At 42.1% G+C, this 17,679-nt stretch overlaps 1 non-coding gene across 1 annotated transcript; it reads right to left on the bottom strand.

Moving 5' to 3' along the window:
* Positions 1-10,516: 10,516 nt before the first annotated feature.
* Positions 10,517-10,624, bottom strand: LOC130972704 (small nucleolar RNA R71). The gene has a single exon (XR_009083867.1). It is a non-coding gene; the product is annotated as a small nucleolar RNA R71 (small nucleolar RNA).
* Between the last annotated feature and the right edge of the window lie 7,055 nt (positions 10,625-17,679).

Raw genomic sequence — 17,679 nt, 5'->3', positions numbered from 1 at the left:
CCGCCATCAGTTCTCGCCTATACCACGAAGACTCTGATCTCACGGAATGGCTGGCTCGTTTGTCAGGCGAGCACTCGGTTGTCAGGCGATCAACCATGCATCGTGTATCAGGAATCTAAGAGATAAACACTAGAGCCTTGATTGCTTGTAGAACAAAAGTGGTTGTCAGTCACCTTGTTCTTGAGTGAGAATGATGATGAGTGTCACGGATCATCACATTCATCAAGTTGAAGAACAAGTGATATCTTGGACAAAGAACAAGCGGAATTGAATAGAAGAACAATAGTAATTGCATTAATACTCGAGGTACAGCAGAGCTCCACACCTTAATCTATGGTGTGTAGAAACTCCACCGTTGAAAATACATAAGAACAAAGTCTAGGCATGGCCGAATGGCCAGCCTCCCAGAGTGAGTTCAATCATAAAAACATGATCAAAAAGCTCTCTAATACAATAGTAAAAGGTCCTACTTATAGAAAACTAGTAGCCTAAGGTGTACAAAGATGAGTAAATGACATAAAAATCCACTTCTGGGCCCACTTGGTGTGTGCTTGGGCTGAGCAATGAAGCATTTTCGTGTAGAGACTCTTCTTGGAGTTAAACGCCAGCTTTGGTGCCAGTTTGGGCGTTTAACTCCCATTTAGGTGCCAGTTCCGGCGTTTAACGCTGGAATTTCTGTAGGTGACTTTGAACGCCGGTTTGGGCCATCAAATCTTGGGCAAAGTATGGACTATCATATATTGCTGGAAAGCCCAGGATGTCTACTTTCCAACGCCGTTGAGAGCGCGCCAATTGGGCTTCTGTAGCTCCAGAAAATCCACTTCGAGTGCAGGGAGGTCAGAATCCAACAGCATCTGCAGTCCTTTTGAGTCTCTGGATCAGATTTTTGCTCAGATCCCTCAATTTCAGCCAGAAAATACCTGAAATCACAGAAAAACACACAAACTCATAGTAAAGTCCAGAAAAGTGAATTTTAACTAAAAACTAATAAAAATATACTAAAAACTAACTAAATCCTACTAGAAACATACTAAAAACAATGCCAAAAAGCGTACAAATTATCCGCTCATCATCGGGCTCTGTCGAGTTATTTGATAATCCTCTTTCTTGGACCTTGTTCGGGTCTCTTTCAGGGATTATCTTGTTTTGTAGGAGACCGACTTCGTTAGGTCGATCTCTTCTAAGTTGTTTTTGTAATCCTCTTTCTTGGACCTTTGTTAGGTCTCTTTCAGGGATTACTTTTACAACTTGTCTTGTAGGAGACCGACTTCGTTAGGTCGATCTCTTCTAAGTTGTTTTTGTAATCCTCTTTCTTGGACCTTTGTTAGGTCTCTTTCAGGGATTACTTTTACAACTTGTCTTGTAGGAGACTGACTTCTTTAGGTCGATCTCTTCTAAGTTATTTTTGTAATCCTCTTTCTTAGACCTTTGTTAGGTCTCTTTCAGGGATTACTTTTACAACTTGTCTTGTAGGAGACCGACTTCATTAGGTCAATCTCTTCTAAGTTATAGCAATTCCTCTTTAATAGGGTTGGCTAGACCTCTTTCCAGGGATTTGATAATAACTTGGGTTGACTTGGTCCGACTTTTTAGTGTCGGCCAGTCTTTTTAAGTTATTATATAGCAATCCATAAGACCTCGTCAGGTTCTTTTTGGGATCACTTTCGATAACTTCTTGCATTATTCTGTGTTCATCTTTGCCGATTTGTAGATGGTGGTTTCTATCCTGGTTTAATCGACCTTTAGGTGAATCGCGTTTTCACCTTTGTCGGTCGATCATTCCTATCGAGATCGTACAGTGAATCTGTTCTTCACTTTCTGTTCGATCCATTGCTTTATAATCGGACGATGAATGCTTCAGATTAATGCGTCTTGGGAATATGTAGAATATCTGAAAGGTATTTTATTTAAAGAAAGTGCAAATATATACAGGCGGGAGTTTTTCATACCCTTAAGTCGGATTAAATCTCAATCTTGACGCCTCATTAAAAAACTTTTTCAGGAAAAAGAGTGCATCTTGTGATGAGATCTTTTACCTTTCCTAACTATAGTACCTTCTTAGGTTACAGGCGTGCCATGATCTGAGGAGTTCTCGTCCCTCGAGTTCGGACAGTCTGTAGTAGCCCTTCCCAAGTACTTCTGTGACTCGGTAGGGCCCTTTCCAGTTGGCTGCCAGCTTTCCTTCTCCGGGTCGAGTTGTTCCAATATCATTTCAGATTAAGATGAGATCATTCTTAACGAAACCTCTTGGCACTACCTTTTGATTATACCTGGAAGCCATTCGCCGCTTTAGTGCTTCTTCTCTGATCCGAGCTTTTTCTTGGATTTCCGGAAGTAGGTCGAGCTCTTCTCTTTGAAGTTGAGATTTGGTTTGTTCATTATAGTGGACTACTCGGGGAGACCCTTCCTCGACTTCTATTGGAATCATTGCCTCCACCCCGTATGCTAATCGAAATGGTGATTCGTTCGTAGTAGAATGGGGGGTTGTTCGATACGCCCATAGGACTTGTGGAAGTTCCTCGGCCCAAGCCCCCTTTGCTTCTTGCAGTCTCCGTTTCAGCCCGGCCAATATGACTTTGTTAACCGCTTCGGCTTGTCCATTGGATTGGGGATGCTCGACGGAGGTGAACTAGTGTTTTATATTCAAGTCGGCCACTAGTTTTTTGAAGCCTGCATCTGTGAATTGGGTGCCATTGTCTGTGGTGATGGAGTATGGGACCCCAAACCTTGTAATGATTGTTCCGAGGGTTACCTGAAACTATAGGTCGATCTTGGATGAGATCGTCTGTGTTGGTCGGAACTGACGTGTCCGGCAGGTGGGTATCGGCCGGAGCTGGTATGTCCGACTTGTTGGACTTGGTGGTGGTGCTGATCCTTCGTCCCCGGAGGGTGGAGGGTACCTGCAAGAGACTCCGATGCTTAAGTTAGCAAGGGTATTAAGCAGGTATTGAATAGAATCAGAGTATGAGTTATACCTGGGTGCTCCAGTGTATTTATAATGGTGAGATGTGGCCTTCTGTGGATAAGATAAGTTAGTTATCTTATCTTATCTTTATCTTTAAGTGAGGTCATCTTTATTTTTTAAGGGAACCGCCCTTCTCTCTATAGGCTTGGGCCGCCTTAGGATTTGGGGCGTGTTCCTCTATTTGGGCCCTTCTTTGGGCTTTTTGGGGACTTGGCCGAGCTCTTTGGGAAGAGGTCGGTTTGTCCTGACCTGAAGAGGTCGGTCGCTTTGCCTGTAGAACATCCCGGGTCGGACAGCTCGGCCCAGGGTATGAACAGTGCCCCTGCTTGAGCTCGGTCTTCTCTTTTTGAGGCCGAGTCCTTGACTTCGGTCCTTCTTCGGTGAAGCCGAACTCAAGCATTTTGTCGATTCCTTTGCAGCAGCTTTTGAATGTAGAACGTTTTCTCTAAAGGCGCGCGCTTTTATATCGGCGTTTTGGGAACGTGCGAGGGTTTAATGCTTTCCTTAATTTTAGCATTAATTGCCCCGTTTCCTTTTGGCTCTTTATTTTGATTTTTGAAAGCCCAGAAACGGTTTCTCTTCTTTTGCCCTTTTCATAACTTCTCTTCTCCGTTCTCTCTGCTCTTCTATTTTTTTGTTTTGCGCCTCTCCTTTTTTCTGTGTTTGCGTCGTCGTTTGGCGTTTCTGGAGCTTCTGTTTTAGCCTGGAGTTTTACGTTTCTCCCTGCGACATTTGCTCTTTGTTTGCGTTCTTTGTGGGAAGGTGTTCCCAGATTTCCATCTTCAGTTTCATTGAAGCTCGCTGCCCTTTCCAGGTTGGTACTAGCTTTCTTGCTTCTTTCGTAGCTTCGTCTTTAGTTTTTTGGTGAAGTTCTGTTTTTGCATGTTTGAAAGCTTTGAACCTTTTTGTGATCTTTGCTTTTGTTTCCTTCGCTGTAAACGTGTTTTGCTTTCTTTCATGCTCTTTTTGGCATTTTCGTCGAGGCTTTTCTAGGGTTTTGTTGCTTCTGACAGAGAATCTGCATCTGTTCCTTCCTTTTGGAGGTTTGCTTTTTGCCTGATCTTTGAAAAAAGGTTGCATCTTTAATGGTCTCTGCTTGGCGTGTTTGACGTTTGGGATTGCTTGGCAGGCTTGTAATGATTTGCTGTGTTTTTCTTTGGTGAAAAGTGTTTGTTGTTTTGAATCCTTTTTGAGAAATGCTAGGATGTGAGCTGTAGAGTATTTCTGGAAACCTTGCTTTGTTACTGCCTCCAAAGGATGCCCCAGGACTTTTGGTTTGAGTCCTGGGGTTTTCCTTTTTGCTGTTTCATCTACTGACCGAGTTGTTTTCTCCCTTTGTCCGAGATGTTTGTAGTAACCCTTATCTTCTTTTCTTACTTTGTAGGATTAGTTGGCCTCATGTCTTCTCGCAATAACATTGTAGAGATGTCTTCCAGAGTTCCCGAGGGGATGTCTGATTGGCTGGACTCCCTTGTTTTGTTGTGTGTTTCTGTTGTGGATGCTGAATTTTGCACGGAGCTGAGGAAGCGCCATAGGATTTGTGGTAACATTGCCCGTGAGGAGGATTACGAGCTTGTTGCCCCTGATTCTGACGACAGAGTGTGCTTTCCGACTTCTTTTGAGGGAGAACGCCCCTTCTTTTATGCTTATGAATACTTTTTTAGCCAGTTAAACGTTTCTTTACTGCTTTTGAGACTGATCTATTGTGGTCGTGTAACATTGCTCCATCCCAGCTTCACCCCAATTCCTGGGGTTTTATTAAAAATTTTCCAACTTCTCTGTAGTGAACTAGATGTAACACCTTCTCAGACTCTTTTTCTTTACTTGTTTGTTTCTGCCAAGCCTTGCGGTTCTTCAAAAAAGAAAGCTTCTTGGGTTTCTTTCCGGTCCGTCCAGGGCCATAAAGTGTTTGCAATGTATGACGAGTCCTTTAAGGACTTCAAGAACTACTTTTTTAAAGTTTGAGCTGTTGAGGGGGCCTGCCCCTTTTTTCTTGATGAAAATGACGAGCCTGCTTTTCCTCTAGAATGGCAAAAGAATGTAAGAGTGCCACGTTACACATGGGAAATGCTTAGTGAGGTTGAGCGGGCTTTTGTAGTTGTTCTTGAAGATTTGTGGGGGAAGCCTCCCCATCTGGATACGAAGAGATTTCTGAATGATCCGTCCTTGGTTCGGCCTGCTTTGGGTATTTGTTTGTCTATTGGTCTGACTTGCCTCTATTTATTTCCTTTTTTGTTCCTCTTTTGTAACTCTTTGTCGTGGTTGTTTTTGTGTTTGCAGAGATGTCTAAGAACAATGACTCCATGAAGGCCTTCAAGAAGGCGAAGAAGGCAACTGCTGCTTTAAACATTTCGGCCAAAGTGGTCGGCGAGGGGTCTTCCCAAGCTCCAGTTAAACCTCCTATTCTGAGTTCTCCCGGGCCGAGGAAAGTAATTCCTATTCCTCGGGTTCGTCTGGTCGATCCTCCACAATCTTCTACAGCAGCTCCTGGTGCCCCTCCTAGCAAGAAGCAAAAAACATCCGAGCCTTTTAACTTGGATGCCCCGGACTTTGATGCCATTGAGTTTGTTGACCAGCAAATTGCCCCCTATGGTGGGCTTTCCATGGACGACGTATCTCTTCTAAAGCATTTGTATTTTGTTACCCAAAATAGTGTGAAGATGGCCCATATGGGTGCAGCTATTTTTCGAACAATTCAGGGGATTCCGGTTCATGCTACCAAATCTTTTATGGAGGAAGCCAAGTCAGAATTTGATCGAATCAAGGGTCTGAAGGAGGAGGTGGAGGTGAAGTTGGCCAAGGTGGAGAAGGAACTGGAGGGTGAGAAGGCCAGCTCTATTGCCCTTGCTGCTTCTCTGAAGCTGGCCGAAGACATGGCTTTGAAACATAAGGATAGCTATGTCTCGGCTTATAGGGAATTGATGCGTCTTTGGGAGGATTTGGAAACAGCTCGGGTTAATTATGGTGAGCTTCAGGGTCACCTTGTGGGTAGCGTAACTGCTGCCTCCGAGAATCTGATGGAGCAGTTCCGGGTTGTAGCTCCTGATGCCGACTTGACTCTCATCAGTTTGGACAATGTTGTGAGAGATGGTAGGATTGTCCCTGATGACCAGGATGATGATGAGACTGATCCTCCTCCTGTGCCTTCTCTTAAGGTGTCGACCTCCTCTGTTCCTCCTGTTCCATCTGATCCGGACTGCCAGGTCCTGAACCGGGATGATGGAACTGTAGATGCTGTGCCCCTGCAGACTCGTCCTCCTTCTCCCCATACTGATGCTACTGGGAAGGCCTCTGATCTTAGTTGATCTTTTTTCTTGGATATTTGTGTATATGGCCCGTTTTGTGGGTTTTTTGAACTGTTTATTATTTTGTTTGATTACTGACACTTTTCAGTTGCCTGCTTGGCAACTTTTACAAAAACAAAAGTAGCTTTCTGAGGTTGGCTTTTGGTGACCCCTTGAAGCTTTATCGTATTATGCATGATATCTGTTGGAATTTTATTGTCTGGCCCCTTTTAGGTTGCTTTCGTGCTTGTTGCTTGTAGCTTGGATCCTTTTGAGGCCGTGTATGTGGGGGGGTCCGGCTTGTTTCTCGGTTTTCTTGCTCTTGTTTGTATTTTTAGCGCCTCGTAACCGATTTCTTTATGTTGGTCCCCTTCTAAGTTATTTTTGTAATCCTCGTTCTTGGACCTTTATCAGATCTCTTTCAGGGACTATTTGTATAACTTTTTAGTAGCAGGAGTCCGACTTCATTATGTCGGTCTCCTTTAAGTTATAGCGTAATCCTCTTTCTTTGATCTTTATCAGATCTCTTTCAGGGACTATTTGTATAACTTTTTAGTAGCAGGAGTCCGACTTCGTTATGTCGGTCTCCTTTAAGTTATAGCGTAATCCTCTTTCTTGGATCTTTATCAGATCTCTTTCAGGGACTACTTGTATAACTTTTTTAATGGTAGGAGTCTGACTTGGTTATTGATGAGTGGATAATTTGTACGCTTTTTGGCATTGTTTTTAGTATGTTTTTAGTATATTTGGTTTAGTTTTTAGTATATTTTTATTAGTTTTTAGTTAAAATTCACTTTTCTGGACTTTACTATGAGTTTGTGTGTTTTTCTGTGATTTCAGGTATTTTCTGGCTGAAATTGAGGGACCTGAGCAAAAATCTGATTCAGAGACTGAAAAGGACTGCAGATGCTGTTGGATTCTGACCTCCCTGCACTCAAGTGGATTTTCTGGAGCTACAGAAGCCCAATTGGTGCGCTCTCAACGGCGTTGGAAAGTAGACATCCTGGGCTTTCCAGCAATATATGATAGTCCATACTTTGCCCAAGATTTGATAGCCCAAACCGGCGTTCAAATTCACCTTCAGAATTTCCAGCGTTAAACGCCAGAACTGGCACCAAAATGGGAGTTAAACGCCCAAACTGGCATAAAAGCTGGCGTTTAACTCCAAGAAGAGTCTCTATACGAAAATGCTTCATTGCTCAGCCCAAGCACACACCAAGTGGGCCCGGAAGTGGATTTTTATGTCATTTACTCATCTCTGTACACCCTAGGCTACTAGTTCTCTATAAATAGGACCTTTTACTATTGTATTTTCATCTTTCAATCTTAGGATCTTTTGATCATGTTTTGATGATTGAACCCTCTTTGGGAGGCTGGCCTCACGGCCATGCCTAGACCTTGCTCTTATGTATTTTCAACGGTGGAGTTTCTACACACCATAGATTAAGGTGTGGAGCTCTGTTGTACCTCGAGTATTAATGCAATTACTATTGTTCTTCTATTCAATTCCGCTTGTTCTTTGTCCAAGATATCACTTGTTCTTCAACTTGATGAATGTGATGATCCGTGACACTCATCATCATTCTCACCTATGAACGTGTGACTGACAACCACCTCCGTTCTACCTTAGATTGGGTGAATATCTCTTGGATTCCTGATACACGATGCATGGTTGATCGCCTGACAACCGAGCGCTCGCCTGACAAACGAGCCAGCCATTCCGTGAGATCAGAGTCTTCGTGGTATAGGCAAGAACTGATGGCGGCATTCAAGAGAATCCGGAAGGTCTAACCTTGTCTGTGGTATTCTGAGTAGGATTCAATGATTGAATGACTGTGACGTGCTTCAAACTCCTGAAGGCGGGGCGTCAGTGACAGACGTAAAAGAATCACTGGATTCTATTCCGGCCTGATCGAGAACCGACAGATGGATAGCCGTGCCGTGACAGGGTGCGTTGAACATTTCCACTGAGAGGATGGGAGGTAGCCACTGACAACGGTGAAACCCTTGCATAAGCTTGCCATGGAAAGGAGTAAGAAGGATTGGATGAAGACTGTAGGAAAGCAGAGAGACGGAAGGGACCAAGCATCTTCATACGCTTATCTGAAATTCCTACCAATGAATTACATAAGTATCTCTATCTTTATCTTTATGTTTTATTCATCATCTATACCCATTTGAGTCTGCCTGACTAAGATTTACAAGGTGACCATAGCTTGCTTCATACCAACAATCTCCGTGGGATCGACCCTTACTCGTGTAAGGTTTATTACTTGGACGACCCAGTGCACTTGCTGGTTAGTTGTGCGGAGTTGTGATAGAGAGTTGAGATTGCAATGAGCGTACCATGTTGATGGCGCCATTGATGATCACAATTTCGTGCACCATGTTTTTGGCGCCGTTGCCGGGGATTGTTTCGTGTATGGACAACTGACGGTTCATCTTGTTGCTTAGATTAGGTATTTATCTTCAGAGTTCTTAAGAATGAATTCTAGTGTTTCAAGGTGATGTTCTTATCATCACCAAAGCTGATTGATTCTCATCAATTTAGCTCTTGAATGCAATGTCCTGCTGAAGCTTGGCTAGCCATGTCTAATTTCTTTAGACTAAAGCTTTAGACTAACATTGCATGATTCCTGGAATTCTCATTAAGAATTTTGATACCTTTATTTTCTTCTTCCACTTAATTTTCGAAAAATCCAAAAAAATTTACAAAATCATAAAAACCCAAAAATATTTTATGTTTCTTGTTTGAGTCTAGTGTCTAATTTTAAGTTTGGTGTCTTGCATGCATTGTTTATTTGATCTTGGTTCTATTTTCAAGTCAATAGTACAGGGAACTGAGGATTCAGAACATGCAGCAGAGGAATTACACAGAAAAAGCTGGGCGTTCAAAACGCCCAGTGAAGAAGGACAGACTAGCGTTTAAACGCCAGCCAGGGTGCATGGTTGGGCGTTTAACGCCCAAAAAGGTAGTGCATTGGGCGTTAAACGCCAAAATGTGCACCATTCTGGGCGTTTAACGCCAGGATGGCACAAGGGGGAGGATTTTGTTTTCAAAATCAATTTTTCTTCAAGTTTTCAAAGTTTTTCAAAATCAAATCTTTTTCAAATCATATCTTTTCAATCAAATCTTTTTCAAAATCAATTTCTTTCCTTTTTCAAAGATACTTGCCAACAATTAATGATTTGATTGAACAATTCAAGTATGTTGCCTTTTCTGTTGAGAAAGGTTTAATGTTTGAATCATATCTTTTCTTGTTAGGCAAGTCAATAATTTTTAAAATCAAATCTTTTTAAAATTTGTTTTCAAATCATATCTTTTCAATCATATCTTTTTAAAAGCATAACTTTTCAATCATATCTTTTTAATCACATCTTTTTCAAAATAGTTTTCAATCATATCTTTTTTAAATTCTAATTTCAAAATCTTTTTCAAAAATTACTTGATTTCTTTCCCACTCTTGTTTTTCAAAAATCAAATTAAAGTTTTTCAAAATGTTTTTAAAATCTTTTTAATTAATTTTCGAAAATTTCTTCCTCTCTTCTCACATCCTTCTATTTATGGAGTACCACTCCTTCTCAATGCACAATTCGAACTCTATCTGATTAAGTTCGAATTCTTCTACCTCTTCCTTCTAATTTTCTTCTTCTCTGACACCTCAAGGAATCTCTATACTGTGACATAGAGGATTCCACATTTTCTTGTTCTCTTCTCTTTCATATGAGCAGGAACAAAGACAAAGGCATTCTTGTTGAAGCTGACCCTGAACCTGAAAGGACCTTGAAGCGAAAGCTAAAAGAAGCTAAGGCACAACTCTCTGTAGAGGACCTAACAGAAATCTTTAAACAAGAAGAACCCATGGCAGCCGAAAACAACAACAATGCAAACAACGCAAGGAAGGTGCTGGGTGACTTTACTGCACCTACTCCCGACTTCTATGGGAGAAGCATCTCTATCCCTGCCATTGGAGCAAACAACTTTGAGCTTAAGCCTCAATTAGTTTCTCTAATGCAACAGAATTGCAAGTTCCATGGACTTCCATTGGAAGATCCTCATCAGTTCTTAGCTGAATTCTTGTAAATCTGTGACACTGTCAAGACTAATGGGGTTGACCCTGAGGTCTACAGACTTATGCTATTCCCTTTTGCTGTAAGAGACAGAGCTAGGACATGGTTGGACTCACAACCTAAAAAAAGCCTGGACTCATGGGAAAAGCTAGTCAATGCCTTCTTGGCAAAGTTCTTTCCACCTCAAAAATTGAGTAAGCTTAGAGTGGAAGTCCAAACCTTCAGACAGAAGGATGGAGAATCCCTCTATGAAGCTTGGGAAAGATACAAACAATTGATCAGAAAATGTCCTTCTGACATGCTTTCTGAATGGAGCATCATAGGTATTTTCTATGATGGTCTCTCTGAACTGTCCAAGATGTCTTTGGATAGCTCTGCTGGAGGATCTCTTCATCTGAAGAAGACGCCTACAGAAGCTCCAGAACTAATTGAAATGGTTGCAAATAACCAATTCATGTACACCTCTGAAAGGAATCCTGTGAACAATGGGACTAATCAGAAGAAAGGAGTTCTTGAGATTGATACTCTGAATGCCATATTGGCTCAGAATAAAATATTGACTCAACAAGTCAATTTGATTTCTCAAAGTCTGTCTGGAATGCAAAATGCACCAAGCAGTACTAAGGATGCTTCATCTGAAGAAGAAGCTTATGATCCTGAGAACCCTTCAATGGAAGAGGTGAATTACCTAGGAGAACCCTATAGAAACACCTATAATTCTTCATGGAGAAATCATCCAAATTTCTCATGGAAGGATCAACAGAGACCTCAACAAGGTTTCAACAACAATAATGGTGGAAGAAACAGGTTTAGCAATGGCAAGCCTTTTCCATCATCTTCTCAGCAACAGACAGAGAATTCTAAGCAGAACCCCTCTGACTTAGCAACTATGGTCTCTGATCTAATCAAAACCACTCAAAGTTTCATGACTGAAACAAGGTCCTCCATTAGGAATTTGGAGGCACAAGTGGGACAGCTGAGCAAGAAAACTACTGAACTCCCTCCTAGTACTCTCCCAAGCAATACAGAAGAAAATCCAAAAGGAGAGTGCAAGGCCATCAACATGGCCGAATTTGGAGAGGAGGGAGAGGAAGTGAACGCCACTGAGGAAGACCTCAATGGGCGTGCACTAGCCTCCACTGAGTTCCCCAATGAGGAACCATGGGAATCTGAGGCTCAAAATGAGACCATAGAGATTCCATTGGACTTACTTCTGCCTTTCATGAGCTCTGATGAGTATTCTTCCTCTGAAGAGGATGAGTATGTCACTGAAGAGCGAGTTGCTAAATACCTTGGAGCAATCATGAAGCTAAATCACAAGTTATTTGGAAATGAGACTTGGGAGGATGAACCCCCTTTGCTCACCAAAGAATTGGATGACTTGTCTAGGCAGAAATTACCTCAAAAGAGGCAGGACCCTGGGAAGTTCTCCATACCTTGTACCATAGGCACCATGACCTTCAAGAAGGCTCTGTGTGACTTAGGGTCAAGTGTAAACCTCATGCCTCTCTCTGTAATGGAGAAGCTAGGAATCTTTGAGGTGCAAGCTGCAAGAATCTCACTAGAGATGGCAGACAACTCAAGAAAACAAGCTCATGGACTTGTAGAGGATGTTTTGGTGAAGATTGAAGACCATTACATCCCTGCTGATTTCATAGTCCTAGAGACTGGGAAGTGCATGGATGAATCCATCATCCTTGGCAGACCCTTCCTAGCCACAGCAAAGGCTGTGATTGATGTTGATGGAGGTGAACTGATCATTCAAGTGAATGAAGAATCCTTTGTGTTTAAGGCTCAAGGATATCCCTCTGTCACCATGGAGAGGAAGCATGAAGAGCTTCTCTCAAATCAGAGTCAAACAGAGCCCCCACAGTCAAACTCTAAGTTTGGTGTTGGGAGGCCACAACCAAACTCTAAGTTTGGTGTTGAACCCCCACATTCAAACTCTAAGTTTGGTGTTGGGAGGTTCCAACATTGCTCTGAGAAAATGTGAGGCTCCATGAGAGCCATCTGTCAAGCTACTGACATTAAAGAAGCGCTTGTTGGGAGGCAACCCAATGTTATATTTTATATATTTTTCTTTGTTATTTTATGTTTCTGTAGGTTGATGATCATGAGAAGTCACAAAATCAATTGAAAAAGCAAAAACAGAGTGAAAAGCAGAAAGAAAAACATCACACCCTGGAGGAGAGCGTGCTGGCGTTTAAACGCCAGTAAGGCTAGCTGTTGGGCGTTTAACGCCCAGTCTGGCACCATTCTGGGCGTTTAACGCCAGAAAGGGGCACCAGACTGGCGTTAAACGCCAGGAAAGGGCAAGAACCTGGCGTTAAACACCAGAAATGGGCACCAGCCCGGCGTTTAACGCCAGAATTGGCTCAAAATGCGTTTTTGCATGCCATTTGGTGCAGGGATGACTTTTTCTTGACACCTCAGGATCTGTGGACCCCACAGGATCCCCACCTACCCCACCACCCTCTCTCTTCTTCACCCATTCACCAATCACCTCAATACCTCTTCCCCAAAAACCCTTCACCTATCAAATCCCATCTTTCTCTTCACCACTCACATCCATCCTTCATAAAACCCCACCCACCTCACACTTCAAATTCAAACCACTTTCCCTCCCAAACTCACCCTCCCATAGCCGAACCATGACCCTTCCCCTCACACCTATATAAACCCATCTTCACTCCTTCATTTTTACACACCCTAAACACCACTTCTCCCCCTCTTTGGCCGAACACAAAGCCATTCCCTTCTTCCTCATTTCTTCTTCTTCTACTCTCTTCTTTCTTCTTTTGCTCGAGGACGAGCAAACCTTTTAAGTTTGGTGTGGTAAAAGCGTTGCTTTTTCGTTTTTCCATAACCATTTATGGCATCCAAGGCCGGAGAAACCTCTAGAAAGAGGAAAGGGAAGGCAAAAGCTTCCACCTCCGAGTCATGGGAGATGGAGAGATTCATCTCAAGGGTGCATCAAGACCACTTCTATGAAGTTGTGGCCTTGAAGAAGGTGATCCCCGAGGTCCCCTTTTCACTCAAAAAGGGTGAATATCCGGAGATCCGACATGAGATCCGAAGAAGAGGTTGGGAAGTCCTCACCAACCCCATTCAACAAGTCGGAATCTTAATGGTTCAAGAGTTCCATGCCAATGCATGGATCACCAAGAACCATGATCAAAGTGTGAACCCGGATCCAAAGAATTGGCTTACAATGGTTCGGGGGAAATACTTAGATTTTAGTCCGGAAAATGTGAGGTTGGCATTCAACTTGCCCATGATGCAAGGAGATGAACATCCTTACACTAGAAGGGTCAACTTTGATCAAAGGTTGGACCAAGTCCTCACAGACATTTATGAAGAGGGCGCCCAATGGAAGAGAGATTCAAGAGGAAAGCCGGTTCAATTGAGAAGGCATGACCTCAAACCCGTGGCTAGAGGATGGTTGGAGTTTATCCAACGCTCAATCATTCCCACTAGCAACCGGTCTGAAGTTACTCTAGACCGGGCCATCATGATTCATAGCATCATGATTGGAGAAGAAGTGGAAGTTCATGAGGTCATAGCCCAAGAACTCTATAGGGTGGCGGACAAGTCCTCCACCTTGGCAAGATTAGCCTTTCCTCACCTCATTTGTCACCTCTGTTATTCAGTTGGAGTTGACATAGAGGGAGACACCCCCATTGATGAGGATAAGCCCATTACTAAGAAAAGGATGGAGCAAACAAGAGACCCCTCTCATCATGAAATCCCTGAGATGCCTCAAGGGATGCACTTTCCTCCACAAGACTATTGGGAGCAACTGAACACCTCCCTAGGAGAATTGAGCTCCAACATGGGACAACTAAGGGTGGAGCACCAAGAACATTCCATCCTCCTCCATGAAATTAGAGAAGATCAAAGAATCATGAGAGAGGAGCAACAAAGACAAGGAAGAGACATTGAGGAGCTCAAGCACTCCATAAGACCTTCAAGAGGAAGAACAAGCCGCCATCACTGAGGTGGACCCGTTCTTTAATCTCCTTGTTCTTTATTTTCCTGTTTTTCGAAATTTTCATGCTTATGTTTATCCATGTTTGTGTCTTATGATCATTGGTGTCTTAAGTGTCTATGCCTTAAAGTTATGAATGTCCTATGAATCCATCACCTTTCTTGAAAAAAAAATTTGTTCTTAATTGAAAAAGAAAAAGAATTGCATGAATTTTGAATTTTATAACAGTTTAATTATTTTGATGTGGTGGCAACACTTTGGTTTTCTGAATGCATATGTCTTTTGAATTTGTGATTCATGAATGTTGGCTCTTGAAAGAATGATGAAAAAGGAGACATGTTACTGAGGATCTGAAAAATCACCAAAATGATTCTTGAAGCAAGAAAAAGCAGTGAATACAAAAAAAAAACGGAAAAAAAGAGAAAAAAACGAAAAAAAGAAAAAAAAAGAAAAGAGAGAAAGAAAAAGAAAGGAATAAAGTTGTGATCCAAGGCAAAAAGAGTGTGCTTAAGAACCCTGGGCACCTCTAATTGGGGACTCTAGCAAAGCTGAGTCACAATCTGAAAAGGTTCACCCAATTATGTGTCTGTGGCATGTATGTATCCGGTGGTAATACTGGAAGATAGAGTGCTTTGGGCCACAGCCAAGACTCAATAAGTAGCTGTGTTCAAGAATCATCATACTTAGCTAGGAGAATCAATAACACTATCTGGATTCTGAGTTCCTAAAGAAGCCAATCATTCTGAGTTTCAAAGGATAGAGTGAGATGCTAAAACTGTTCAGAGGCAAAAAGCTAAAAGCCCCGCTCATCTAATTAATACTGATCTTCATAGATGTTTTTGGAATTCATTGCATATTCTCTTCTTTTTATCTTATTTGATTTTCAGTTGCTTGAGGACAAGCAACAATTTAAGTTTGGTGTTGTGATGAGCGGATAATTTGTACGCTTTTTGGCATTATTTTTAGTATGTTTTTAGTATATTTGGTTTAGTTTTTAGTATATTTTTATTAGTTTTTAGTTAAAATTCACTTTTCTGGATTTTACTATGAGTTTGTGTGTTTTTCTGTGATTTCAGGTATTTTCTGGCTGAAATTGAGGGACCTGAGCAAAAATCTGATTCAGAGACTGAAAAGGACTGCAGATGCTGTTGGATTCTGACCTCCCTGCACTCAAAGTGGATTTTCTGGAGCTACAGAAGCCCAATTAGAGCGCTCTCAACGGCGTTGGAAAGTAGACATCCTGGGCTTTCCAGAAATATATGATAGTCCATACTTTGCCCAAGATTTGATGGCCCAAACCGGCGTTCAAAGTCACCTTCAGAATTTCCAGCGTTAAACGCCGGAACTGGCACCAAAATGGGAGTTAAACGCCCAAACTGGCATAAAAGCTGGCGTTTAACTCCAAGAAGAGTCTCTACACGAAAATGCTTCATTGCTCAGCCCAAGCACACACCAAGTGGGCCCGGAAGTGGATTTTTATGTCATTTACTCATCTCTGTACACCCTAGGCTACTAGTTCTCTATAAATAGGACCTTTTACTATTGTATTTTCATCTTTCAATCTTAGGATCTTTTGATCATGTTTTGATGATTGAACCCTCTTTGGGAGGCTGGCCTCACGGCCATGCCTAGACCTTGTTCTTATGTATTTTCAACGGTGGAGTTTCTACACACCATAGATTAAGGTGTGGAGCTCTGCTGTACCTCGAGTATTAATGCAATTACTATTGTTCTTCTATTCAATTCCGCTTGTTCTTTGTCCAAGATATCACTTGTTCTTCAATTTGATGAATGTGATGATCCGTGACACTCATCATCATTCTCACCTATGAACGTGTGACTGACAACCACCTCCGTTCTACCTTAGATTGGGTGAATATCTCTTGGATTCCTAATACACGATGCATGGTTGATCGCCTGACAACCGAGCGCTCGCCTGACAAACGAGCCAGCCATTCCGTGAGATCAGAGTCTTCGTGGTATAGGCAAGAACTGATGGCGGCATTCAAGAGAATCCGGAAGGTCTAACCTTGTCTGTGGTATTCTGAGTAGGATTCAATGATTGAATGACTGTGACGTGCTTCAAACTCCTGAAGGCGGGGCGTCAGTGACAGACGCAAAAGAATCACTGGATTCTATTCCGGCCTGATCGAGAACCGACAGATGGATAGCCGTGCCGTGACAGGGTGCGTTGAACATTTCCACTGAGAGGATGGGAGGTAGCCACTGACAACGGTGAAACCCTTGCATAAGCTTGCCATGGAAAGGAGTAAGAAGGATTGGATGAAGACAGTAGGAAAGCAGAGAGACGGAAGGGACCAAGCATCTTCATACGCTTATCTGAAATTCCTACCAATGAATTACATAAGTATCTCTATCTTTATCTTTATGTTTTATTCATCATCTATACCCATTTGAGTTTGCCTGACTAAGATTTACAAGGTGACCATAGCTTGCTTCATACCAACAATCTCCGTGGGATCGACCCTTACTCGCGTAAGGTTTATTACTTGGACGACCCAGTGCACTTGCTGGTTAGTTGTGCGGAGTTGTGATAGAGAGTTGAGATTGCAATGAGCGTACCATGTTGATGGCGCCATTGATGATCACAATTTCGTGCACCAGTTATGTCGGTCTCCTTTAAGTTATAGCGTAATCCTCTTTCTTTGATCTTTATCAAATCTCTTTCAGGGACTACTTGTATAACTTTTTTAATGGTAGGAGTCCGACTTGGTTATATCGGTCTCCTTTAAGTTATTTTTTGTAGTCCTCTTTCTTGGACCTTTATCAGATCTCTTTCAGGGACTACTTGTATAACTTTTTTAATGGTAGGAGTCCGACTTGGTTATATCGGTCTCCTTTAAGTTATTTTTTGTAGTCCTCTTTCTTGGACCTTTATCAGATCTCTTTCAGGGACTACTTATATAACTTTTTAGTTTGGGACTGACTTTGTTATGTCAGGCCCTTCTAAGTTAAAGTAATCCTCTTTAATAGGGTTGGCCAAACCTCTTTCCAGGGTTTACTTATAACTTGGGTTGACTTGGTCCGACTTCTGAACGTCGGCCAGTCTTTTAAGTTATTATATTAGCTATCCATAAGACCTCGTCAGGTTCTTTTTTTGGATTGCTTTCGATAACTTCTTACATTATTCTGTGTTCATCTTTGCCAATTTGTAGAAAATGGTTGGCGTCTTTAGATCGTCTTTTGGGTGAATCACGTTTTCACCTTTATCGGACGATTGTCTTTATCGTGGTCGCGTAGTGAATTTGTTTTTCACTTTCTGCCGACCTGTTGCTTTATAATCGGACGATGAATACTTCAGATTAATGCGTCTTGGAATCTTGTAGAATATCTAAGTAAACTTTATTCAA

This window comes from Arachis stenosperma, chromosome 3 (assembly GCF_014773155.1).
Source record: "Arachis stenosperma cultivar V10309 chromosome 3, arast.V10309.gnm1.PFL2, whole genome shotgun sequence".
Lineage (NCBI taxonomy): Eukaryota > Viridiplantae > Streptophyta > Magnoliopsida > Fabales > Fabaceae > Arachis > Arachis stenosperma.
This window is presented reverse-complemented; position numbering and strand designations above follow the sequence as displayed.